This window comes from Neolamprologus multifasciatus, chromosome 22, assembly GCF_963576455.1.
Source record: "Neolamprologus multifasciatus chromosome 22, fNeoMul1.2, whole genome shotgun sequence".
NCBI lineage: Eukaryota > Metazoa > Chordata > Actinopteri > Cichliformes > Cichlidae > Neolamprologus > Neolamprologus multifasciatus.
In genome coordinates this window covers 6320697-6348450 of record NC_140459.1, presented here as the reverse complement: position 1 = coordinate 6348450, position 27754 = coordinate 6320697, and the positions used below count along the sequence as shown (strand labels likewise).

Here is a 27754-nt window from a genome sequence, read left to right as displayed (position 1 = left end):
AGCTGAAGAGAGAGAGAGCTGTTTCCTGATTTAATGCTGCCTTCCAGTCATGCTGGTAAGCCCCTCATCAAGGCTCCTGAAGTGGTAAATATGACGTGCCACGCATTCAAGTGCACTTAGTCAGAAGGACAGCTTCTCAAGTAGCATTAGTAAACTGGAAGTCTTTTCTCAACAGAAGCAGGGCGACATCCATGCCCAAAAGCATGACAAGCGATGAGTTAAGTGAAATTTTATCATAGCAATATTTAAGGGAAATTACGCATAGCAGCCGAGAAATATATAATATATATTTAAATAGTCGCCCCCGTGCTTTTGCTAATATTTGCTAGTTTTCTGAATTGATCTACTGATTTTCTGTTTTTCTCAGATGCATAAATAGTTCAATATTCCTTTAACCGTGTGCTCAAGCTTCCTCTTCATAAGCGTGATTTGCACAAGGATAAGCTACAAGAACTGAATCAGTTATCTCACGATCACAAGTCAGAATGCAAATTGAAATAGAAATTAATTGGGAGTGGGGGTGGTTGAAGTTGTGTGTGTGTGTGGGGGGGGGGGTGTTCAAATCAGTTGAATGGCTTTGTATGTAAATCTTTATTCATAGCACTGTTTTAAATCTACACCATAGCCTGACATACATCTCCCTCGAGCTGTACGTGCCGAGGTGATGCAGTTACTTGTGATCAGTCAACTTAGTACTAATGCAGCTTGTAATATACTTACAGAGCCTCTGTGAAGCCTTTAATTGTATTTGGACGGAGACAAGGAAATGAAATAGCCAATATTCTGCTTTCTTACTGTGTATCTAGTGTTTTGGTTGTGTGTTAGACCAAAGCAAACATAGCAGAACTATTAATCGGGCTTAATTTTGGACAGAAGTATGGGCACATGGTTTGCAGTAATGTTGACCCTGTGCCACGTTTGCCAAACTACATTCCTCCTTATGGTTGCAAGCTGTGCAAAGTGAGAACAAGATCATAGATGCAAGCGAAGGTAAACAGGCTTCCACCCAAAAGTGTCTGTGTTCAGTGTTAGAGATGGGGTGAGGAATTTAGTTATTTGGGAGTGGCTCATAGAGCTGCTGTTGCTCTACTCTGAAAGGAAACAGTTGAGGCAGTTTGGGAACCTGACCAGGATGCCTGCTGTCATTTTGTAGGTGTTTCAAACATGGTGAACTGGGAGGAGACCCTGAGGCAGACTCAGAATATGCCAGAGAGATTATATCTTTTAGCTGGCTATGAGTCCCTCTAAAAAAGTTGAATGTATGATGTTATTACCAGGATAAATCAATAAAAATGATTTTAGCTTTTAGTTCTTTTCAGCAATGATGCCAAAAAGATATATATTTAAAAACTGACTACATAGCTTTTTATGCTTTTTTTGGACAGAAAATTAATTTTCATGTTAAAGTTTGATTACATTTTGTAAAGTAAACTTAAATTTGTTATGCAGTTAAATGATATATTACAATTGTTTACTGACAGAGTTTGAGTGATAGTTTACATTATCCAAAAGCTTGTATACAACCACTCATACAACAATAGCTGAATACCTTCTTGCAGAGGTGACAAACTTCTGAATGATCAGGAAATAGAGAGAAAATTGGAGAAAAAGAAAATCCCGATGTGGAAACTCCACTATGTGGAAACAAACTGAGTTAGGTTTTGTGCAAAGAGAAAAGCTTTGTGGGTGTTTTGTGCAAAAGTCAGAGAGAGGTGTCTCAAAAATATAAAGTTTCTTGAGTAATAGCCAAGTGCTACAATCCCTGTAGGATTTTTGTTTATTAAAAGCTGCACCTCCGCAGCGGTTGGTTGAGCACAAACTTTTTAGTCACTTGGGGAATTTATGCTGCACAGTGAAATTCAACACCAGGCACCAGTGAGAGAATATGCAATACTGAAGGGTCCTGAGACAAACAAGTAGCAGCATGTACTGTATTTACAAGTCTGTGGGCTTTTATAAAATCTTATCAACTGGATTTAATGCTATTTCCAAACCAAACTTAAAAGATGCTTTGTAAAGTTCTCAGTCACTCACAAGTTATAGCTGATGTGTTCAGACTAAACAGAAGGGAAACTGTTGCTGCATCAGTACAACTCAGCTTAGGGTGAAGTGGAGGGCCAGGCTTATCGTGGCACAGCATCTCACCCGGTGGTACAGGGGTTAAAAGGAAATTCGTTCTGAAATTATGTTTTACTTCTGCCTTGGGTTAGGGTCAAGCTACTTAGATTAAGGTGAATGTGTGCAGCTCGCATGTGTGATGGTGGCGATGTGGGTGTCTGAGGGTGGAGGGAGAGGAGGGAGTCCTTCAGAGACCGAATGAGTGAGCAAAACACCAGAAACAAGTGATTACCTTCCTCTAGGCCCTGTTGTAAAATGTCACCCTTCTGAGAAATGGGTTCGTGCTGGCTGACCTGTAAACTCCGACATCATATGCTATTCTGGTGTTTGGACAATGTTTTTTTTCTCTTAAAAATCAGAGTTATGTACTGCTTACTCTATTTACCTTCACAGTTTCTAAACTGCTGTGTATTTTTTTTTTAAAAAAGGTCCAACCCTGCTCCTAAACTATGTGTAGTATGTTCACTAAAAAGTAAAAGTGTTACCAGACAAAACGTCAGTTGTGTTGCATTTTCATAATCTAATTTAAACGCTTAAGAATCAAAAAATGAGCACTAGATATCTCTTTTTGTAAAGAGTCATAAAACTTTAAGAAACAAAAGCCTGTTCATAAACATCCAAATCAATTCCAAGTTAAAAAAGAGACAGTAGAAATATGGCTCCTGGGACATTGTGGGTTCTACAATGAGAATTATTTTTATTTATTTATTTCTTTATATAAGAAAAACTAAACTTCCCTAATGTACAGTTTCTGTCCCTAAAGTCTGCTCAACTCTTAAGGTCAAAGATGGGGTTAAACAAAATGCAAAAGTTTGTAGGGTAACATTGTTGCCTGGAAGTTTGTGAACCTTTTAAAAGTACAAGAAGTAGACAGAAAAAAAAATCAATTAAAGGCATTAGACAAAGTTATTATATCTTATATTATTATCATACCACTGTATGCACATAATCCCAATTGGTATTATTGGTTATGAAAGTTAGCCCTTGCTTTTCAGCTCTGCACCCATATTGTAATAAATCCCTCTCTGTGTTTGCAGTCTTGCCACCACCGAGGTGCAAAATTAGGTATAATATGTCTCCCTGTCATCCTGAGCCATTATATCTCATTTAATCTCATGTGTAAAAAGTAAGAGCCTAACAGTCAAAAACACTTCACTTCACATTTGTAGTTTAAACATTTAGTCAACAATGATTTAATGATGACGAAAGCCCTGAAATTTGGAAGAAAAACAAAGAGACTTCTGTGGAAAAATGTAAATGGTTTGTGAAGTGATTCAGTATTTTTTTTTTCTGATTGTTAAGACTTAGGAGAACAATTTTCAAAGGTCAAATTAGGGTTTGAGGTAAACAGCTGAAGCTACACCAAAACCAAAGACCATGTTGAAAGACACATAAGGGAGGGTTTCTTATGGATACATTGTAGTAAACTAACACTTTTTATATTTAAATAAACAAACTCACATGTGTGTAGAAAAGTTAAACCAGGCATAGTTCAAACATGATGCGTGTTTACATGGGACAATGGGAAGAAAAGAATTGGCCAATGTAGCAGGTTCTGTCCCAAATCATGTATATTCTGGTAAGATAATGTCATTAAAATGCTGCATGTGCAAGTAGATTTAGACTCTTTTGTGGTATTAGTTACCAAAGCCCTTTAGGTGACAGAATTGCCCTCCACCTCGCTGACTTGTTTCTACGGCACATAACCCCAAATGCAACTACATGTTGAGCCAGCCTCTAACAGCACTACTAGAGTATTGGTATCGTGCAGGATTCCCATTCTTGTGACCTGTGTTCAATTCCCAGGCAGAGCAAGAACCTTTTAGTGTCCTCTACTTTAGACAAACAACATAAAGTAAACTATGATTTCTAAGACTGAATGCATGCAATGTCATGCAAAATGCATCACATCCTCAAAATCTCATGTTATTGTCTAAGTACCATCCATGTCTGATAGAGAGACCAGGTTTCTTTGATTCACATTTCCACTCTCCTCCTCCTGCATTAGTGCTGATGTAGAGCTTTTGTCTGACTGGCTGCTCCAGCTGTTCAGGAGAATACTGCAGATTTATAAAAAGAAATAGACCAGTAACACTCTTCTGTGGCACTAGTTGCCAAGGCCTTAAGAAAAGATCATTTAGGACCTTCATGTGACAGAATTGCCTTCCACCTCGCTGACTTGTTTCTACAGCACATAACCCGAAAGGCAACACATGTGGCTAACCCAGGACCGCACTGTTAGTGTAGTGATATCATACAAGCTTTCCATTCTTGTGACCTGTGTTCAATTTCCAGGCAGTGCAAAGACTGTTATGCCACCTGAAGTAAACTATGACTAAGACTAAATCATGGCAAGTGCGTCACATCCTCAGCAAGTCTCATGTCGATGTCCAAGTACAGTACATGTCTAACAGAGAGACCAGGTTACTTTACTTCACATTTTCGCTCTCCTCCTCCTGCATCAGTGCTCATGTAGAGTTTTTGTCTGACTGGCTGCTTCAATTGTTCAGGAGAATACTGCAGTGGCTACTTGAGCCGTAATAGCAAATATAAGTGGATGTGGGTATATGATGATGTTACCAGCAGTGTGCAGTGACCATTGTATGCTGAGACCTTTAGCTGATTGGTGCACTGTTAGTGTAGTGGTGTCATATAAGATTCTCCGGCAGTGTGCTATATCTCACCTCTAGCCCTTCTCTGCAGCTCGTGTCTTTAATAATTCTATCCTAACTGATCGTCTAGCGAGATAATGTCACAGAAATAAAAAGTGCAAGTAGATTTATAAAAGGAAAAAGACAAGTAAGACTTTTCTGTGGCACTAGTTACCAAGGCCTGAGCAAAAGATCTTTTAAGACCTTTAGGTAACAGAGAAATGCAACTACATATGTGGCCAGCTTGCAACAGCACTGCTGGTGTAGTGGTATCATGCAAGATTCCCACTCTTGTGACCTGGGTTCAATTCCCAGGCAGTGCAGATAAATCTTATGTGTCCTCTACTTTAGACTCACATCATAAAGTAAACGATGAGTTCTAAGACTGCTCAAATGCATCACATAGCAACAGGACGTTTGGGTTGCTAAATTAGCAGCCTTTAAAGTTGAAGAGAGTTCACCATTGATCAGTCTTCAACTTTAAAGAGACCATCTTACACTGCTTTAACAGTAGCCATTCGCAACTCTCTGTGAATGGTACTCATGGCCATTGATCAATGGTCATGACAGTTTGCATATTAATGATCATGAAACTGACCTCATGACCCATTATTAGTCAGTGTTGCCAGTTTAACTCATTATGCAAGCGTACTATTTATAACCTGGGATACATGCAGTCAGCTGAGACTGAATGAGACACTTGGATGAGTGTTGAAACGTTTGTCCCACTGAAAATGCAACATCCAGATGATCAGAATCAACCTTCTGGGATTATGGGAGTTCTTATAGTTTAAAAAAAAACAAAAAACGAAAGGAGTATCTTGGATAAGAGGTGAAACGTCTTAAAACAACTCAAAGAAGTCCAGTTTCCTTCTTTCAAGCTTAAGACTGTTAGTGAATGTATCCAAGACTCACATTCCTGTGACCTCGGTTCAATTCCCTGGCAGTGCTTTAAGTTACATTTTACGCCTCTTCAAGTGCATTTAAGAGTCCAGCATACACAGCTGCTATGCATCTGTAAAGTCAAAGGTTATTAATGTGGCTGAGACACTATTCTCGAGACTTTATGCCTCACATCCTCACAAAGGTGGTACAAGGCAGCACGGCCTTGGCAGCAGATGTTTTAAGACCTTTAGGTTGCACAATGGCCTCCATCAGTCAGGCTCTTTTTCCCAGCACATACTACAATCCCTTGGCCAGACTGAGAACTGAGAACTTGGAGGCTACAATCACCTGGGAAATGTTGGTATCCTCTAAAACAGCGGTCTCCAACCTTTTTTGCGCCACGGACCGGTTTATGCCCGACAATATTTTCATGGACCGGCCTTTAAGGTGTCGCGGATAAATACAACAAAATAAAACTAGTACCGGTACCGAAAAAAAGAAAATTTATTCATAACACATGTGAAAAGACCCAGGAAAACCGAGTAAACGATAAAAACGATAACAAAATAACGCTGAAAACCGATAAAAACCCTGAAAACTATACATTTCACACCTGAGCCTCAACTCTCGCGGCCCGGTACCAAACGACTCATGGACCGGTACCGGTCCGAGGCCCGGGGGTTGGGGACCGCTGCTCTAAAAGGTGTAGTCCCTTACTAAAAGAAGGCTAGAAGTGCATTTGCTTGGGGTGCGCTGCAGAAGCATTTAGCTGGGTGCCACATGTCAAAGTAACATTCACATGAATGTTTGGAGCCAAGGTTTCCAAGCATAAAATTGCAGAGAGCTTTATGCTGCATAATACTGCAACATACTGTCTTTACCAGACTATCTTGTTGCCTGGTCTATGGTCCAATATAGACACAAAAGTCCCATTCGTATGACCTGGGCTCAACTCCAAGGCAGGCAGTAAGTGATGCTTGGAGTTCCTGATGTGGTGTTTAAGAGTCCACCACTATCCTTCAAACAAATCAGCTGCTCTGTATGTGTATAATAAAAAAGTGAGTCATGGGAGTGAGCCACTGATCCATAGACCATATCTGACGCATGCCAAATGCCCAACGTCCTCAGAAAGTCACTGTTCAGTGTCTAAGTACAAGTCTCTTTTAGATTTCTTTGGTTATGGATTTGATGACATCTCCTATAGCACCCCTTATTTAGATAGTCCAAACACATGCCATCCAAGACGTTACTATATATGTTGACTTTAGTGGTGTTTGAGCTCCCTTTTAGTAGTGGTTACCACTTTCACGAAATTATATGCACCTGCTGTGCACCTGGAAAAATAAAATGTCACATATGCTAAATGGTTAATGATTCATCACAACAGCCAGTCATGCAGCACTGCTGGTGTAGTGGTATCATACAAGACTCCCATTCTTGTGACCTGGGTTCGATTCCCAGGCAGTGCAGAAAGTGGTTTGCTTATTTCATTTGACTTCATTCTGGGTTCTGCAGGAGATTTTAGATTATATGTCTTTTAGCGAGATACTGAACTCTAAAAGTGTCCCAGATGAATCACTGGAACCCGCTTTATGTGCATAAAAAGCATTACACAGACTTGGAGTCGATGTCAAACAACCCTGACCTGTCAAAGAATGAACTCCACAAGTCATCTGAAAGTGTTTTGTGTAGGTTCTTTAGGTCTTATTGGTTGCATTGTGTGCCTTCATTGTTTTTCTAGTGTACTGATGCTTTGGCGCCAACACCCTGAAATTGTCTTAACTCTGGATTGTGGCAGGGAGCATTAGTCTGTTGAAAAAAAGAACAAACTGCTGCCATGACGGGATGTAAACTGTCTGCAGCAGTGTTTAGGTTGGTGATATGTGCCAAAATAACATTCACACAAGTGCCAGAGTCTACGGTTTCCCAGCAAAACACTGTGGACAGCACTATACCGCCTTCTTCCTCCCACAGTGCCATCTCTCACTGTCCAACTTCAAGAACTTGTTGTTCACTTGCCGTCTCATACATCCCACCCTTGACAGCTGCTATTGTTACATCTCTGTTGTTCACTTCACCTTTCAGTGGTTTCTGTGTTGTAGTTCACTGGTGTAGAACGGGATGAAGTAATTAGAATAAAAATCGGACAGTCTTATCAGAGTTGAAATAATTTGGTAACGTATAACAAGCTGCTGTAAAAATAGCACAACCTCACTGACACAAAAAAGCAGTTCAATTGAACTGAAAAGCAACGTGTGATTTTTCCATTCCCAGAAAAGGTTACTGTCCTCTGTGACGAACCGATGATTAAACTGAGGTGAACACATAATTTCCCAGTTAAAGTCTTGTTTTCTGGACTCAATATGCGATCACCAATGAAAAGAGTTATGAATCATCCATTTCTGCCCTCTCGTAATTGTTTCTGTAACCTCTTATTTCTGCACTTCTGCAGATTCCATCCCCTTTTCCTGTTTTTCTTTAAAGAACACCCAGTCAAATAGCTCTATGCCAAACCAACACAACCAATATTACCAGACCAACATCTGCCGTCTCACAGCCCAGCCTTTGGTTTTGATTAAAGTCACACATATTTGCACAATGTGTTTTGGCATGAGCACAAAGGGCCCCCAGTTTCAACTGTTGTCTCTTCTTTAGGCTGCAGCTTCAGTCGCTCTCTAAGCTCCGGGCTGTCCTTTGGAGGTAAGGCACGACCTACCATGAATTTAAACTGCTCCCTGCTCTTTCTTCTCAGCTTAAACTGCAGTGGCTCCTCACTCTGAGAGGTGACTATAGACGTTTTTGCAAACTAAGAAAAAAGGTTGTCACCATCACAGCGCTAACGCTAGCACTAACAGAAAAACCCTTCAAAGATCTGTCAGCTTGCGTTTGAAAACCTTAAGGCCCTACTGGTTTAAGTGCGTCTCAGGCTAGACTTGGGAATACTAAAGCTTTTTTAATATTGTGTTTTTCAGTAATGGCAGTGGTTGCCTCAGGCCGACCTTTTAAAGGGCGTGGCGGTGTTATGCCCAATGCATTATTTACTTTGCGATTCGGTATCTCATATGTGACCTGGAACACTTTCAGCAGCTGACAGTGGATTACTGGCACCTACTGGAAGTCATAACCCACCCACACACTCGCTCGGTCACTTACTTTTCCTTCATTTCACTTTCTAGACTGTTTTCCAAGTTGCACTTTGTGACTCCACTGCAGTTGCAACATTTCCAGATCCTTACATCTCCCCAAGCGTACAATCTGATGGCAAACAGATGTTGATTCAGCAGCTGTTTAAATACAGCGACACAATTAAAGCTACGATAACGTGTGAAGGCTGAGTTGTTACCTACTCTGTGTTGTGGCAGGAAAGAAACATCTTCCTTGCGTGAGAGTTCACAAGGGAGCTTAAAACCTCCCTGAAATTCTGGTTTTGAAGGCGTGTGGGAAAAGATTTCATTTGGCTTTCATGTTTTTTAAGCCTGCTCATTAGTCAACCATAAAAAAATATTTGTTTAATATTCTGCTCATCTCACAGTGCTCAAATTTAAAAACCAGAGCAGTGGGACACAACAATAGAAAATACAGGAAACATGACTAGTGATGGAATTGCTTACATACATATATGTGTGTGTGTAAAACTAGCTATAGTGCATTAGTTTATCACAGCTGTCAGATTAACACAAAAAAAAATAAAAGCATTAGAAAATTGTGGAGATATAGAAGTTTTTATTGCTGCCATATAATCTGCATCATTATAACTGCATTAATAACATTCTTTACAGCATTATTCCATTTAGCAATACTTCTCACAGTATTGATATTGCATTAAAGTTGTTTATTGAAGATGTCCATTTGAGGATCCTTCCATTATGTAAACTTTTATTACAAGTACGCGTAGAAGTATTTCATACACATTGCATATTTGTGCTTATTTCGAGTTGATGTTCGGTTCATTAAGGGTCTTAAGCGTCACTGGCGTGACTGTCCAGGTGATACATGCTGAGGGAAACCGGAACATAGAAGGATAACTGCAATGCATGCTTACAATACATAGAACACATATAATTTAGGAATGTGTCAGGCCTGAGGCCTTAACTCATTTGGAGTCTTACTATATTTTACCCTACTTGGCAACAGATGACCAGAGTCTATAATTAGCCCCAGAGGTCCTGAGGGCTTGAAGTTTATTACCTTGTAATGAAGGTGTTATAGAAAAGAGAAGTTCTATGTCTGCTTATAGCTATTAAAGATGTACAAGATGTACGATTAACGGTGACTAATGTCTGGAACCTATTTTAATCTGTAATTGACGCCATGGGGGGGCGTGTACCCCACTGCTTTATAAGTATCCACAACATGTATTTTGGTCAGAGGACATATGCTGATGTTTTCTCCCGTGTGTCAATAAACTCATCGTTTGATTGCACTTTTCTGGGGCCTCCGTGGTTTGTCTCACTGCTCTACATTGATCGATTTCGCGACAAAATCTCAAATGGGCTTGTTCCTAATATAAATTAAAATTTCATGCATGATGCACCACCTTTCTCCTGCAATTAAATCATTTATTATTTAAAAAAAAAAACAGTTGTCCAAATTCTTCAAACTTCAGGTTAAAAGAAACGTGCGCCACACATGGAACAAAAGTGTTTCAACAGTAAAAAGTTTAAGTTTTACCAGGATCAAAGAACAGTTTTCCCAGAAGTTTGCAGGATGCAGGCCAGAAAGGGAACAAGCCAGTCGGTCTGAACTACACCCCCCAAATCTATCCCTCAGTCAGCATCTACCCAGGATGAAAGGCTTGCCTCGTGTCTCTAATCTAAGCTTCCTCATCTCTTTCTCTTTCTGTGACGCTGAAATCAATCTCAGTACGTCACACTGAAGGATTTACCAGTGTCTAAAATTCATCTGGAGGACAAAAGCAGGGGGAGAGAAGAGAGAGAAGGATTGAGGAGTTTTTACCTTCAGTTAAAGGGGAATATACAAATCACTGTGGGAGAAGGACTCTTAGTATTCACATAAGGTGATCAAACCTTCTACCCCTCACCCTTTTGTGTGTGTGTGTGATTAAAAAAGAGAACCTTGTTACATCTGAGATCATAAAATACAGCAGTAATAACTCTTTATGATCCAGCTGTCAATGTCATATTTAACTGACACCACTTTAAAGTGGCAGCTCCAAAGAAAGAATTTCACATTTTCTTCACATTTTTTCCTCCTTGAAAAAAAAGATAACTTGTTGTGCATCTCTAACGGTAGGAACTAAGAGGCAAGGCAAAGAGGCGAGGATAAGAATCGAGGATGTACAAGGTGATAAATGAGAAACGGGCCTTAGGATGGCACGGCAGGATAAAAACATTAATGTTATTCCCCCTCAGCTGCTCTGTAAGATTAGCTCGCTGCTCTGCAGACCTCTGATAAGTTTTACTGCTGGACATTTTGTATGATATGCTTCATTAAGAAGAATCAAAAGCATGTCAGTGATATTGTGTCTGTGAAGGTTCTCAGTCATCCAGGTCATCGTAGTCAAAGGAGCTTGCAAAGAAAAGCGTCTGGACTTCTTTAAGTTACTTGAAGACGTTTCACCTTCATCCGAGAAGCTTCTTCAGTTCTAAGGTCAAATGGCGGCGAGTCCCAGATTTAAACCCAGTGGGAGTATCCCCCCAAAGAGGGACAAAAGGTCAGTGATATTGGTTTCTCACCTGCTTTTAATGTTATTGCAGACAATGAAGGTAAAGTCGTTAACCTGTTAGCTCATGTGTAAGTAAGAGCTCTGCCCCTATGTTTCCCTGTCAGCTCGTCTCTGTCTACGAGTCTGTGTCTGAGTGATTCTCGTGTCCCAGTTGTAGTGACTTCCTCCTTTGTTTTGACAACTGATCTTCCTTGTCTCCTTGTTGTTTTGCTTTCTTTGTCTCTCCATCTCTGCTATTTTTTAACTCTTCTCGCATGTGTCTCGTCTTGTCTTTGTTTACTCTCCAGTTGCTTCCTCCTCTTCCCCCGAGTTTTTCCTTGAGCTTTAGTTTCCTCTGTTGTGTTCCTGCTTTCTGGCTGCACTTAGTCTTTGGACTATATTTTGGACTCAGCCTGCTCTTCCTCAGCAGCACCCTTTGTTGTTTACACCCACTAGCAAGTTCATTAAAGAACCTGCTTTTTTGCAACCTGCCTCCTTGCCTCTGTGTTGTCTTGCATTTGGATCCTCGCTTTGAACTGACAGGAAAAGATAATGGGTTATGATCCAGGTTTCCAGGCCATGCGAGACAAAACATTTCCTGAATACAGACCAATGGGTGATGTCAAAGCTCGCTACATTAATCTTTATATACAGTGGCACTGAAACGCATTTTATTTTGATGAAATTTACCCAAAGCCATCACATTTCTTCCCATTAAAATGTCACAAGACAAACCCCTTCTGCAGCCTTCTGCCCCTGCAGTGGTTGCCATGCCTCCCCACTCTGATGCAGGGTCATGTGAGAGACCGGGAAGTCAGATTGATTAAACAAGCTGCCGGGATAATGTGATCATGTATCAGTCAGCCCACACGTTTAGCTCCATAATTCTTTCTCCATGGCAGCCCGTCTCCTCTCCAGCTTTGGCCTTTTGAAGTTTCACAAATCCACCCCCCTCCTCCTCACCAAGCCTTCTCCTCTTCTCTCCTCCTCCTCTTCCATTCCTCCATTCATCCTCCTCCATCATCTTCACCCTGTGTGTCCCTCTGTCCATCGTGGCTCCCAGCTCCCCTTCACCCTTAATAACTACTCTCACCCTGTCCATCCTGACCTCCAGCGTTCCTGCGGCCTCGATGACTCCCCACACCTCCTCCATCCACCCCCCTCTTGCTGCTTCTTCCCATCATTAGGCATTTTAACCCAATCCCTTCCCCTCCTCTATTAGTTGGCTCTGTAGCTGTTGCTTTGCTAATGGCACTCCAAGGGAGCACGGCGATAATACTGTTGGCTTTAATTAAAGACATTAAAGGCCTGGAAAGTCACAGAGCCCCCGGGATGATATGTTCTGTTCTCACACCTCCCGAAATACTTCTCTCTCTTCTCCGTCACTTTTTTCTTCTCTTTCCTTTACTGTTGCTCATTTGATTCTTTTATTTTTGCGCCAAATCTCGAGCTCCCTCATTTCCCCTACAGCTACTGTCTCTTCCTTCCTGTTTCAGTTTCTTCTGCTGTTCATTCATTTCACTTTCCCTTCTTCCCAGTATCCCTTTGCTTCTCTTCCATTAAGTCCTTTTTTTCCTTGCCATCTTTACCTTTTCATGTCTTTTTTCTCGTGACTACCTGCAGCACGCTCTTGGCACACAGCTCGTAGATGGCTTCATTAGCGTTGATGCCTAGGACGTTGTTTACCGGTAATTAGTGTTTTCCTTGTGAGTTTGGTTCACATCACAAGACTGTTGTCGATTTTCAAGAAACCAGTACGGCTCCATGGTCTTGTCAGAAGGCGAGCACTGATACCTTAAATTTAAAAACAGAGCACAGGTACTGCGTGACTTCTGTAGATTTTGTTTGTGTGTGCATCTCTTCATGTTTGGATTTCCCAATGCATTTATAATCCAACCAAATAGCTTCAAGTGAGTTCTCCCAATGCTCTCAAATATAGTGCTGAAAATAAAAAACTACTCAGGACCTCAGACTGGATTTTAAATGGGTTGGATTAAAGTATCTCCACAAATTCACCATCTCAGCTGGTTAAATTTCATTTCCAGAGTACCTGCTAGCTTTAGTGCATGCTATTCATACGATACATGGAGCAGCATTGTGCGCTTTAATGCTACCTCCTTCAAATTTCTGTGTGCGTGTGCTTGTATTAATAGAAGACGTGGACATTCAGCTACGAACTAATAGCAACTGTATCTCACACACACATAGAGCCACGTGCACACAGCCACATGCACACACCCCTTTATAGGGAAAGTTGTGCACTTCAAGGCATTGATTAGTCTGGCTGTTGGTGCTTCCCTGCATCTCCATTTAGCCATTATTGGAGGCACATCTGCTCTCTATGAGCCGACTCCTGTTTATATCCCCGTCATACACAATGCAAATACACACACACAAACACACAGTGAGATACAACACCTTGACAGATCTGGAAACAGGCGCGAATGCAAGTACACACAGAGACAATCCCAGAAGCGAACTCGTGCATGTCAACATCTACATGCATTTGCATACACACACACACCTCAAGGAGAATCACAATGGGAGCGAGGCACTTTCCGATCATCTCACATCAGCTCAACACCCCCCCATTAATAGAAAAACTGGCTCAGCACCGCGGGGAAGAAAACAACATTTGGAGAACAGATTAAAGTGGGGGGTTTCTGAGGGTGGAGGTGAGCGCATGAGCACATGTGTGGCGTTGTTTTATATATTGTGTATCGCATTGCGTAAGGACATTTTAGTGAGGCTCGTGGGTCATACGAGGATGAAACTTTTTCTTTCCTCAATGCACTTTACATTTTGTGTCGGCTTGCAAACGCATGTCTGGATGTGTTAAACTACTTGTATCAGTGTTATCTTGTGTGTGCGTGTGTGTGTGTGTGTGAGAGAGAGAGAGACAGAGAGAGAGGGAGTGAGTGAGTGTCTTGGAATAAGGAAGACTGAGTCACCCTCTGGCTTGCCATCTTTATCCCTGGCACCCCTTTCTCTGTTTAGCCCTGCAGCAGTGACGATGAGAAGTCCTCTCAATTCAATCAAACAACATGAAGGGGAAACCAAAAGAAAAGAAAAAAAAACCCACGCACACAGAAAACAATTAACTTTGACAGAGAAAGGAGCAATGAGGGGAGCCTCGGAGTTTAGGTGGAATTGGAGAGGGGATCAAGGGAGTAAATAAAGAAAGGTTAAAAGAGGGATATAAAAGAGATGGAAAGAAAGTAAGCGCACTTAGAAATATGTTCAGTGGTGTAAGCCAAATGCTCAGAAAGCAAGTTTAATATATTCTGAGTACCGTCACATGGTCACGCACCACTTTGCTATATTTGGAGCCGTAACGGCGCTCATGGGAAAAGGTAAAAAGTACAGAAGTCGTTACAATTATTTGCATGCAAACACAAATGTTCCTCAGAGCTACACTTTGCAATGAACACCTGCAACTCTGTAAATGGTCTTCTGAGTAACAAACCCTCTAATCCTCTTTCCATAATTATCTTTACACAGAATGTGTGATAGAGTTAACGGGGTTTGCAATTTGCCAGGACACTCCTTGAACATAACATAACACAACTAAAAAATTGGCCGGGGCTTTGAAGCATCAGTTCAACAGCAGACTAGTATTTGTTCGCATAACCGCATGTGCTGCACTGGTAGTTAACTGAAAACACAAGGGGACCAGTAGGGTGTACTGACACGCCATAGTGCTTTCTGAATGTTGTGCATTGCTGCACACAAAGAGGAAATAAAGACCGGGTTCACGCAACATAACGACTTTACATGCTCATCACTATAGAGGCGGTCCACACAGCAACAATGTTGTATTATGGCAAAAAGCGGGCCCAAAGAGCAGACTTGGACAACAGCAGAAAGGTTTGTACTGTTTGCTGTGAAAGAATGAATTGTTAATGGGTTCAGACAGCTGGTGGACAAATTCAGAGACGCTTTGGACTGGTACACGGAAGCTCTGTTAGACAGAAGACAAGAGATTATACCAGGAACCCAAGAGGATGATGAGAATAATGAGAGTGAACCAGAGGTCTTGGTTGCGTTGGAAGTGAGGGGCTCAGAGGGAGTGTGAAGGTAGCTGGCCAGTATCAGACAGGTGGTGGAAGAAAGCGCTTGAAGAGCGGGCAGGCAGGTGAGCGGCTAAGTACTTTCTTTGACAGATTACATGGGGCTGGTGAGTAGTTCTGGGAGTTTCTGGAGGCAACAAGTGAACAGGTTTCCAGGTAAGGTGTGTGAGGAGGTTCAGAACTGTTAACATAGCTGCAACAACAATATGGGAAAGAACTGTTGGAACCTCTGCCCTGACACAGTCCACACATATTATTTCCAGATAAAAGGAGTGGGAAGGACTGCTCAAATGGGGGAACTCCATCCAGGGCAAGAGGAAGAAGCCAAATCAGCATTTCAACCTGAGGCTTCAAAACACAGAAACAAAAAAATGATAAAAAGCAGATCAACAGACAATCAACTGCTCCACAAGAGAAGCATCTAAGAAGGCAGGTTAAAGTAAACAGAGCAGAGTTATAAAAAGTTAAGCTTTTCAAATTCTGTAAACAAGAATTTAACAGCTCTGAACTTGACACACCACTTCAGATGTCCAGTGAAAGTTATTCGGTTATTTCAGTGCAACGCTTTGAATTTCATTTAATGTTTTTTTTACTTCTTCCAAGAAGGTTGTGGTAGGTCTTTGATAGTGTTTGAAGGTTTTAAATGAATTCCAATAAAACTGTGTAGGGGTGTAGAGTGGGGTCATGTTGACGGTCCATTGAAACTTGGCTTACATCTACCAAAGTCTCCAAGGTCAGCTTAATAATTTATTGGTTGAAAACGGGAAAAAAAAATGCTTCTACCTCCAAACTATGATGATTTTTACAAGTGTGGTGTGTGTGCTTAACACATAACGTATCGTGTAAAGATTTCAAATGTGTCACATTTGGTCAGTAGATTGATATGAAGGTCATAATTGTGGTATCTAGAGCTGTGTTTCATACAAGAATAGAAATACTTTATTTTACTATTATTCTTGTAACTTAGAAACTAGGATTCTTACAAGTCTTTGTTTTTAATTAACAACATATGAAATATGAAATATGTGGTCAAACATGCAGATTTCAGAAGCAACAATTCCACCAGTCTAACAACCAGACGGCTGATCACAAATTTACTCACAGGTGAGTTAATCATCCCAGGTGCATGGAGCTGAAAGGTGAAAGCAGCCGAAAGACCCATCCCTGGAGCACAAGGCATGGTTACCTCACACGCACATATATACAACACACATTGTTGACTGTACACCATCCATCCAACCAACGTCATTGTCAGGTATGACGGGGGTAACAGAATTAGAGAATTTGTCCTGTTGGTGTTTGTTTTAACCGTATCAGATGATTTTCATGATTTGACTACTCTCAGCTTCTGCCAAATTGTTGATTTAACTAAAGAACTCGTCATGGACTTGAGGAGGCACAGAGGTCCACTCCCCTTTCATTTTAAATGGAGAACAGGTGGAATCTGTCTCCACCTTCAGGTTTCTGGGCACCTACATTTCCATGGATCTCACCTGGATCCACAACACCATAAAGAAGTCCTGAGGAGGAAGAACCTGGACCAGAAGCTGCTGCTGGCTTTCTATCGGTCCTTAGTGGAGAGTGTGCTCTCCTACTGCCTGGGTGTTTGCTATGCAGGGACCACAACCGAGAACTGAAAGGCTGCACAGAGGGTAATTAACACCACCTTTAAAAAAAAAATCACTAGCTGTCCTCTGCCACCCCTGGAGGCCATCACCAGATCCTCCTGTCTCAGGAAAACCAGGGCGGTCACAGGTGATCCCTTGCACCCTGGCTGCCTGTTTGACCCGCTGGTCAGTGCCTCAGGTCAGTCAGGTCCCACACCTCCAGACTCACAAACAGCTTCTTCCCCTGGGCCATTCGCACTGTTAACAAACACTAACCCCCCACCTCGCCAATCTGAGCCATGGTCTTAGTAACCTTCATCGCTCCCTCCTGGTTTGTATATATTCATCTTGAATGAATATATTTTTCCTTTTTCTTATTTATTCCTGCTGTCTTACTATTTATGTTTTATTCCGCCACAGTTGGCATGGATTTTTATTATGTGCATACATGTGCAATGAAAATAAAGGGCTATTCAATTCTATTCTACAACAGAAAAAGAGAAAATGAGTGAGTCGGCCAGGAGAACCTTGACAGTGTATTCAAATGGGTTTCAACAGGGCAAATAACAAAAGCCTGCAATTTGCACCAATTTCTATTGCACTACAATTTTCTTATAGTACAATTAAAAAGAACAAATTTTAAAAAGTAAACATACACAAAATACAACACTATTCACACTGAAAGTAAATCCTACACAGAGCGTGAGCTGCGGGTCCGTGCTGTCAGAGTGCTGCGTGTTGGTTTCTGGTTTTGACTGATTTTAAAAGAGCTCTTACGTGTACTGCTGATTTATTATTTTAACAAGTCTACTTAATGCAAACAGCAACACATTTATGAATGCTAGAGTGAACTGCTGGATCCCACATGAAAAAAATAATTCAGATTCTAATTATTATTAGTTTCTGTCTGATCTTTGCTCACACTCTTTACACTAGCTTACACAAAGCACAAACAAGCCTATTCATTTCCTCTATATTGGACATTTGTTTTTGGTCTTTATCTTTTGACTTACTTGAGCTGCCCTACTAAGTCCTGATGTACTAAATAGAGGACATCCTGGGCTTTCCATTGATATCTCATGTGTTCGGCGGCCTCTTTTAGTTCAATGGGTAAATTCTTTTTTCCAGTTCTCAGGAGGTTAAATAATATAAATGCAGTGTTGCTGAACAGTGTAAGTTAACAGAATTTGGGGTGAATTAAAAAAAGACTTGTAACACAATCTGCCTGTTTAAAGCAAACTAGAGTCAAAGCTGCATTGAGCTATATCAAATAAAATCAAAGCAACCTTATCGTTCATAATCTGATCTCGAATCTGCATGAATTGCTGCACAGCCAGACGATAATTTAGACACACCAGAAATCCATCCAACCAAGAGCAGAATCTAAGCTGACTGAAAATGAGCCTAAATTGAAATTTCACTGAGTGAACCAACTCAGAGTTAGTATCTGACTATGCTCTCATATCTTTTCCACAGACTCAGCGCTGGTGCTCGCCCCAAGACTGGAATCAATTCAATTTCAATTCAATTTTATTTCTATAGCGCCAAATCACAACAAAAGTCACCTCAAGGCGCTTCATAGATACAGAGAAAAACCCAACAATCATATGACCCCCTATGAGCAAGCACTTTGGCGACAGTGGGAAGGAAAAACTCCCTTTTAACAGGAAGAAACCTCCAGCAGAACCAGGCTCAGGGAGGGGCGGCCATCTGCTGCGACCAGTTGGGGTGAGAGAAGGAATCAGTGACATCAGAGGTTCTGAGAGTTGCCATTGTCAGGACAGGCCTGGTTTAGGGCCAGCTCATCTTTCACCCACACCCACAGGCAGAGTTTGTTGGATAATTGTGCGTCAGCTGTCATACATGTTCACCATCATCTAACTTATTTACAGTATACATGGACCAGCTCATCCTTTCACTTCCTACCTGATTGTTATCCTTTATTTAGTGTGAAATCCCTTACACATTGAAGCCTCCGCAGCATTCATTCTGCTGGTTTCATTGTGTTTATAAAGGTAAAATGGGAGGCAGAGCCTTCAGCCATCAGGCCTCTCTCATTTAGAGCCAGCTCCCAGTTTAAATTCAAGATGCAGACATCTTCTCTACTTTTAAAATTAGACCCAAGACTTTTTGAAGGCGCTTTGTGATAAATGTTATATTTAAGGCTGGATCATATGGTCCTGAACCATATGATCCCTTTATTATGCTGACGCTGTCCGAGAATTCCGCATCACAATGTAATACTCTTATTTGTTGGCATCTTAAGCAGGACAATTGGAGAACGAACTGGCAGAAAGGCAAGGATCCCAGGGAGCAGAGGGAGATTCGGCAAACAGCGAGCAGGCAGCTTTCAGGTAAGTCTGCTCTTATTTTATTGGTGCAGCATCCAGCTGGAGGGTCTGCGTTAGAAAATGGGACGTGACCATTAAACTTAGAATTGGGAACACAGAGGAAACACACAGGTTTCTGGTAGACAACTGGAGAACAAAGAAGGGTTACAGGATGAATAATAAAAGAACAAGTATAAGACACAACAGGCTTAATTACCACCGTCGTGGTGACTAGCAGAGAGTAGCAGCACAAGCCAGTAATACCGTGAGCTGGGAGAAAGACTGGTATCCTTTCCCCCTGCCTTCTCTTTTCTCTTTCCCCTCATCAGCTGTAATAGATGGCTGCCTCTCCCTGAGCCTGTTTATGCTGCAGGTTTCTTCCTATTAAAAGGGAGTTTTTCCTTCCCACGGTTGTGAAGGCTCACAGAGGGCTGTTTGGGTTTTAGGGGTGTCCAACTCCAGTTGTTGAGAGCTACTGTCCTGCAGCTTCTAGATGCATTCTTGTTCCGACACACCTGAATCAAATGAATGGCTTGTTACCAGGCCTTTGCAAACTTGATGGCATGCCGGAGAGGTAATCCAATCATCTGATTCAGCTGTGTTGGAGTAGGAATGCATTTAAAAGCTGCAGGACAGTAGCTCTCAACGACTGGATTTGGACACGCCTGCCTTACAGTATAAAGCACCTCAAGGCAACTGTTGTTGTAATTTTAGCGCTGTGTAAATTAACTTAAATTAAACTGAATCCTGTGAAAAAACAGAAAGGTACCGACTCCTCCCTGGACACCGAGCACACCTGAGCTGGTCAACACAAAAGGCTTTAACAGAACCGTTTTTATTTTCCTGCCACTGGCATGTCTGCCCACCCTACACCACTTCTGTATTCTCCAAACATCCAGCCCCCACCCCACCACCTGCTACCAAAACAGAAACAAAAGAGCATTCGAATCACTAATTGAAACTCCAGCTCCGATCCAGCAGCCTCAGCTTGATCTACAGATAATTCCCTGTCGTCACATTGGCCAAGCACTAACTTCTTCTGGCCTAAAACCCTCTCACCTGCAATCACTTACCTGCTCCAAGCCTTCGCCCTATTGAATTCCTGTGATAGTTCATTAAACCTTTTAAAACTGATTATTGATGTCTCGGTTCTGCTTTTGAGTCTAAAAACTGGTCGGTTAATGAGCTGCTGCAAGAAATTAATGACTTTGAGCCTATACAGATTCTAACTAACCTACACTTAGAAACACTACATGAGAAAAAATGACTTAATTTAGGCCATTCATTTTCTATGTATATATCTCACGATACAATTAATTTGATTATATTAACACATGCAATGCTCATCTGGGGGAGTGTGTAGCCTTTTTTTATAGCTACAGTTTACAGATGTGTGATTGTGCCTTGGCTGTGAAGCTTTCCCGAGAACCATAAACAAAGAAATGATATCAGTTAAATAGATAAATGAAAATAGTGTATGTACAGCCATCTTCATGGGAGTTTTAGACCGTCTGAGTCACCAAATATTGTAAAAGGTAAAACTTCTAGGCTGGCTCTCATTTTTTTACACCCACTCAGGGCCTGTTTGAGGGTTATGAACACTAGAAAGTTAGAAGTAGACTTATATTAAAGTTATGATAAGGGTCTGACAGTTAGTTGTGATGGTCAAACTTGGCTTGTGAATGCATCAGTATCCACACAAAAACAGAAAGACAAACATGCCTATATACTCCAGCTTTTGGTGCAGCAGCAACATAATTTCCGAGCTGAGATATTCTGAGTTTTATCTGGATGATCTGATATCGTCGTGTTGGTGTTGTTCCCAGATCATCGTGAAAATGTTGTTCCAGGTTCAACATTGCAAGTGACCAATCACATTGTTGTGACGTTATTCTTTTGCGCGCCAACCCATTCGTGCATTTATGAAATTCCAATGTTGCAAGGACAATATCAATTCTGCTTAGCGTTTATTAAAGGGTTACGGTTAGGGTTAGGGTCCGTTGATCGGCGGACAAAGGCGGTTTCTCGCAGCTTAAGTACAGTTTTTTGTTTTACGCCGTTTTTTCCCGAAGTCGCAAAAGTATGACATCACAACATTCTGATTGGTCACTTGCAATGTTGATCCTGGAACAACATTTAGTATGATGATCTGGGAACAACACCAACACGAGGATATCAGATTGTGCGTTTTATCTACCCTAAAGACTGATACAACCATTCTACAGCACAGGAAATGTCAGACGTCTGAAACACCGGATGATGTTAAGGGCAGAATCTCATTCTCTGTGAAGTCAGGGTACGTTGGACAGAATTTTCTGGCACATTAGCCAGAGAAAGTCCCTAATATATGTGTTCCGGAATAAATCAGAGTTTCAGGGTCTGGAGGTAAAAAGACCAAATCAGCAGAGCTCATGCAGCAATACTGATGCTGTCCTGAGAGGGATTAAGAGAAAAATAATGCAGGAGAGAGAAGCAACAGTGGACACGAACAAGCCGAAGGTGGGTAAAGTGAACACGAGAGGCAGCGTGACATATTCATAATAACATCTTTTTGAATGTAGCTGGTAGTTTAGTAGGAGAAATGTGTATTTCATCAGTCTTTTACATTGATGCCGCCTGTCAGCGTATGCACGCAGAACTTTCTATCCACAGCAAATTGCCATTCAGGTGTGTCCAAGTCAATCCAAGAACAGGAGTTATTAACGTCTATGAATACCGCACGTCAAGAAGACCATTTCAAAACTCACCTCTGCAAGACAGCTTAATTGTTTCCAATTATCAAAACATGTTGGCACAGGTGTCGGTTCTCAAAAGAAGTGTGCAGAATTGTAAGTGCTGTATCCAAACACGCACGAAAATCTGTCTCAGCAGCACTGATGCAGAGCTATCGTGACAATTTACATAATTCATAGACACAGTGCCGTAATAACAGGAGCTCACTCGCAATGCAAAGAAATATGATCACTGCTACAGAAAACTTAACCGAGGACCTCAAAGGAAAGCAAGAGTTCAGTTCAGGCGGTGTCTTCCTCTTCGCTTTTAAAAGTTACAGCCGACTTATAATACAAAGAGACTCTTTAGGCGGTGTTACTGTGGCACCTCAGTTTCTGCTCCTTCATCTCTGAGCACTCGGCTGCCTACTGACATGACCTAAGAGGAATATACAGTATAACAAGGGTGCTCGTGGAGTTCAGCTGCCATTTGTTGTCTCATTAGTCTGCTTTTTGCGCTTCTCTGTCTCCCAGCTAGTGCATTACTTTGGCACAACCATAAACAGACTCTCCCTCTCATCAACATCATCATCGAGTTCCAAGAGCCGCCATACAAGCCTTAATGATTTGTAGCTCCTTTTTTCTTCATAAAAGTTTTCGCGAGCAGACAGACTTTAATGTCACCGGGGAGGGGACGGGGTGTTTATTTAGTTGCCGATCATTATCAATGACCAATAACATTACCAAGCTGACATTTCTAACTCTAAAAGTCTTTGTCAGTGGCTAGACTAGAGGAGTCACCGAGGATTTGCTTCATTAAAAACATAATTTAGAGGAAATAGAGACTCATTCCCACCCACACTCCCAAGTGGCAGATTGCAGTGATAATAGGACAAGATAAAGCAAGACTAAACAATGACTAGACAGAAATTATTGTTATATATTACACCTCCACACAGGTTTTTGCATAAAATCATCAGTGCAGAAAAGCAACAAAGCTTAAAATCATTCAGTAATGCTTGTTTTAGAAAATATGGCAAAAGACGGGATGTAAACGATCCTGATGTCATGCTAATTTCAGAGTTATCACAAAGTGGAAGTTGAGATAGTACAGCCATGTCTCCAATTCTTCAGGCTTCATCTTGCAAGCAGTGTTGGGAAGGTTACTTTTAAAATGTATTCCATTACAGATTACAGAATACATGCCCCAAAATGTATTCTGTAACGTATTCTGTTACGTTAGTCAATGAGAGTAACGTATTCTGAATACTTTGGATTACTTAATATATTATCATGCTGTTTACAACTACATGAATGTACTATTGCTGTGATTTATTACTGTTACTGAAGGTCCGCGGCTCCGAACCGTAGTAAAGGACCTCTGGCTAATACGTTGGGTTCGTGTCGGGCTCGTAGCCGAAAACTAGCTTTACTTTGTTGTCTGGGTCAACTTTGCTAGCGAGAGACAGAGAGAGGCGTTGAAAGGCTGCTCCAACGGAACTTATTGTTTTTGGAGGAAAACACGAACACGGTGTACAGTCGAGTCTTAATAGCTTACTTACAACTGGGCTCATCGGGCTCTCTTCTTGGCTGCAGTGGTTATTATTATATTTACATGCTTCCAGCTCCAGTTTTTGCTCGATGACAGCTCGTACTTTTCCTTTTTCTCCCTCCCTCGCTCACAGACACATAACGGGTACAGCAGTCCATTCTCCCTGCAGCACGGACTACACTGCCCATGATGCTACATTCTTTAGAGCTATACCGGTAGCATTCTGCCTATTAGCTTAGCACAACAACAAAAAGGCCTCTCTCACCCAGGAAACACGCAGAGAGAGAGCGTCACCCTGTAACCATGGCGACCGTAACGCTGCTGCCTGGAACAACAGAACGTAGCTGTCAAACAAAACCCAAACAGTCCTGACCCGCCACAATATGAAACAGGGAAGTACCGCCGTGTAATCCATTTATTTCAACAAAGTAACTGTATTCTAAATACCACCTTTTTAAACGGTAACTGTAACGGAATACAGTTACTCATATTTTGTATTTTAAATACGTAACGGCGGTACATGTATTCCGTTACTCTCCAACACTGCTTGCAAGGAACAGTTCCAGGAATCCACGGATAAGGAAGACAACATCCCAAAATGAACAGCAAGCAACGGGAAAGCCACTTTTTCACTGGAGAAATGACGACTTCAAAAGGGGTGAAGAAACGAGTGGTTGCTTGTGCAGTAGTGGTCTACTGTACACAAAGCAGTCCAGTTGCTCAAGATTACATCTTCACTTCAGAAGGAAGACCAAAAACTCTATGGGGCTTCAAACGTGGGTTAAAGTTCAAATCATGATGCAGTTCCTCTCAAATTTTAACATTGAAGGGGATAAAAAAACTGAGGTGGCAGCTGAGGTGGTTCGGGCATCTGACAAGGATGCCCCCTGGGCGCCTCATAGGTGAGGTGTTCCGGGCATGTCCCACCGGGAGGAGGCCCCGGGGCAGACCCAGGACACGCTGGAGAGATTATATCTCTCGGCTGGCCTGGGAACGCCTTGGTGTTCCCCCGGATAAGCTGGAGGAGGTGGCTGGGGAGAGGGAGGTCTGGGCCTCTCTGCTTAGGCTGCTACCCCCGCGACCCGGCCTCGGATAAAGCGGATGAAGATGGATGGATGGATGGATGGGGGATAAAAAACATGACAAGCCAATCACATCAGATAAATATATTTATAAGGAAATGCTGTTAAAAGGCCAAATTATTCATGCTTTGTTTTGCTGATGGTTGCTAATTTTTGCTCAGCCCTGCAACATTTTAATGGAGACATGAGAGTAAGCCGGTTTTCCGTTATATAAGATCTTACAGAGTATGTAAAGTGCTTGAGTGCTGTAAAGAGCACTATAGAAGCCAAGTAAAATGTATTACTCTTGCCGTTCTTTTCCTTTATGCCGTGGATTTGATTCGAGCCTCGATGAAGTTGATCTGAAGATGTTTCTACTAAGCACCTCCCCGCCATTACCAGCTTTTATGACGAGCATTGATTCTGAGGCATGGTGCTTCCTCTCTGCTTACTGTAACAGTTTCAAAGGGTGGTTAACGGCTTACAGTATCTGCACTCCACCAATACCGCACTCTGCCGCCCATAATTACCAATCTTTCAAGTAAGCAGATCTGCACTGTGCCTCATAATCAGTTCTGCGCCGTAAAGATCCACGATAATATAAACTTGCGGCCGGCGATGCGACGGAGAAATTGCACAGGAGCCGGGGTATTGATTTCATTCATCGCCGCTGGTGCTGGGAGTTGTAAACAGGTGTCTGCTGATTCTGTTATGGCGTCGTAGCACGCTTTGCAGGTAATGCAGTGGAAGAATAACGCGAGGAGACACATCAAGGTCACCTTCCCTTTCAGCAGTCACCACAGAGGTGCGTCTTAACTGCCCCGCTGTCCCCGCGGCCAGCTGTGCAACGCTGGTTGCAGTGTGAATGAATGTGAAGTGGCTGCGTGAGTGTGAACCAGACCGTGGCTGATAGAAAACATGTGCACTTCAAAAAACTTTCCCTGGTGAGTAGCATGGTAAAGGAGCATTTTAAACATCAATAGATCACTGTCAGGGTAATTACAAACACTTGGTGTAATTACCATTAGCACATGAGACCACAGAGGAGACAACTGTCTGCAACTCACACGTGCAGAAGTGTTGATGATGCTGGTCTTTTTAAAAAAGCTGCAGAGGGTTCACAACTGATATTTAGATATAATTGCAGCTAATTTTCATGTACTTTTTTTTTTTCATTTACTGGTATTTGAAAAAGGGGGTGAAAAAAGGGCCATAACAATTTCCCAGAGTAATAAATTTCTATTTTTTGTTCAAAACCCAGCCCCGTTTAATTCATTAGAAATAAAAGCAGGAAACTCTGAAACCGCAGTAGCTAGAAGTAGCAAATGTCATGCACCTGCTAAGTGTGTAGTTGATCAAAAGAAAGCAAATCATCTAATTGTCTCAGAGCTGCTTCCTGAGAAGCAGACAAGCAGAATAAATGTGTTTTTGCTCATATCAGGAAGAATATACGACGTTTATGATCCTTTCACTTTAAAAACAAACGTGACTCTCTGAATGCTCATCAGTCTGCCAGTCTTGTCCATTTAATTACATCTGAATGTTTATTAAACTTGCATGACAACTGAAATTAATGATGTCATGTTACCAGCCTGAAATATTTATGCACTTTATCTTTAATCATTATTTAATTGATCTTCTCTATTAGCTGTAATTTATGCACATATGCTCCATCGTGCTGCTATTCATCTTGTTATCTTGTTGCGATGCTGGCTGCAGATATCCAGAGATGTCCTTTTAGTACCCGACTCGTGTATTCTTCTCTCCGCCCTCGGTGTCTCCTCATATTCATATAAATAAGTTCTACACTGCAGCAGTTGAGAACGATAGCAGACCGCAGGCACACATTCATGTACAGTAGTATAGAAGCCAGTATCCATAATTAATATTCCCTGAAGAAAGTAGTGCAGCAGCACTCTTCGTATTCAAGTCGAGACGTGATAAAGACGAGTGTGGAGAAAGTGCGAGAAAACAAAAGCACTGATTACACGTTCCCTGTCAACAACTGTGAAACACAAACAGGTCTTATATTTTAATTATCTTTCATTTGATACTGCAGCGTCTCAAGCAGAGGCCGGTCTAATTAAAAAAGAATTTTTATCCAAGTTTATGGGGTTTTTTTTTCTTAAACACATTCAGCAATAGGTTTACAGCCTGTCATAATAAGAGCAAATAAAATGTGAGTGTGAATAAAAATCTGATCCAGATACCATGAGCAGACACAGAGCAGTGTGCAGCAGGTTGTTATAGTGCAGTAATTATGCAGACATTATAAAAGCAGAAGACCGGTGCAATATGTGATGGTGCATCTTCTGTGCTAAATGGGTTAAAAGTCACATTTTGTTGATATGAAAACTTATATTAACCTTATATTTCAATAATATGAAAGGTTACTTACTTACATAAAAAGACAGAATTTTCAGGGACATCATTTGGCGCATTCATGCCTGCACATCAATACACCAGAAATGCTATTCAAAACCATCATGTCTTAGAAAGAGATTGTGAATCTACGTGCCTCTTTACTTTTTATAAACAATATATATTCCACTTTTATTTATTGCCCTTCAATAGATGCTTTGACAATTAGGATTTTGACTTAATGTAGCAAATATTTTAAAATCAGGCAGTGATCTTACCATTTTACATGCAAATGGACCATTTAGACCATTTATAAATGCAAATGGTCTAAAAGAAAGTGTGCTCAGTGTCTTAAGAATAAAATGAAAGCATATTTTGAAACACTGAAAGGACTACAGTCATTTAAAATGCCATAACACATGCTATATCACATCTATTCCTCTTCCTGTCACTTTAATGTTACTAGTTTAGTCTATTTTTCATCTTTTTGTACTCTTTATTAGCATTCAGCAAAAGAAGTGTTGGGAAACAATATAATATTATAAAACAGAGACTAAATAAATAGGATTTATCTGCTGTCTGCAGCAACTGAGGACTCTGCCGACAAAAACTGATGAGAATGTTTAGCATGTATACTTGATGATTCAGAGCCTGTGCTCTAGGTAAAGTGAGCAGATGTGTATCTTTTTTGATGGGAATACAAATTATGCGCAAAGCATTAAGTGCCGTGTTTTTTCTGTTTC

At 41.4% G+C, this 27754-nt stretch overlaps 2 non-coding genes across 2 annotated transcripts; both read left to right on the top strand.

The window, feature by feature from the left end:
• The first annotated feature begins 5021 nt into the window (after positions 1 to 5021).
• On the top strand, positions 5022 to 5092 carry trnag-ccc (transfer RNA glycine (anticodon CCC)). The gene has a single exon. It is a non-coding gene; the product is annotated as a tRNA-Gly (tRNA).
• A 1960-nt stretch (positions 5093 to 7052) lies between these two features.
• On the top strand, positions 7053 to 7123 carry trnag-ccc (transfer RNA glycine (anticodon CCC)). Its single transcript has one exon. It is a non-coding gene; the product is annotated as a tRNA-Gly (tRNA).
• Positions 7124 to 27754: the final 20631 nt, after the last annotated feature.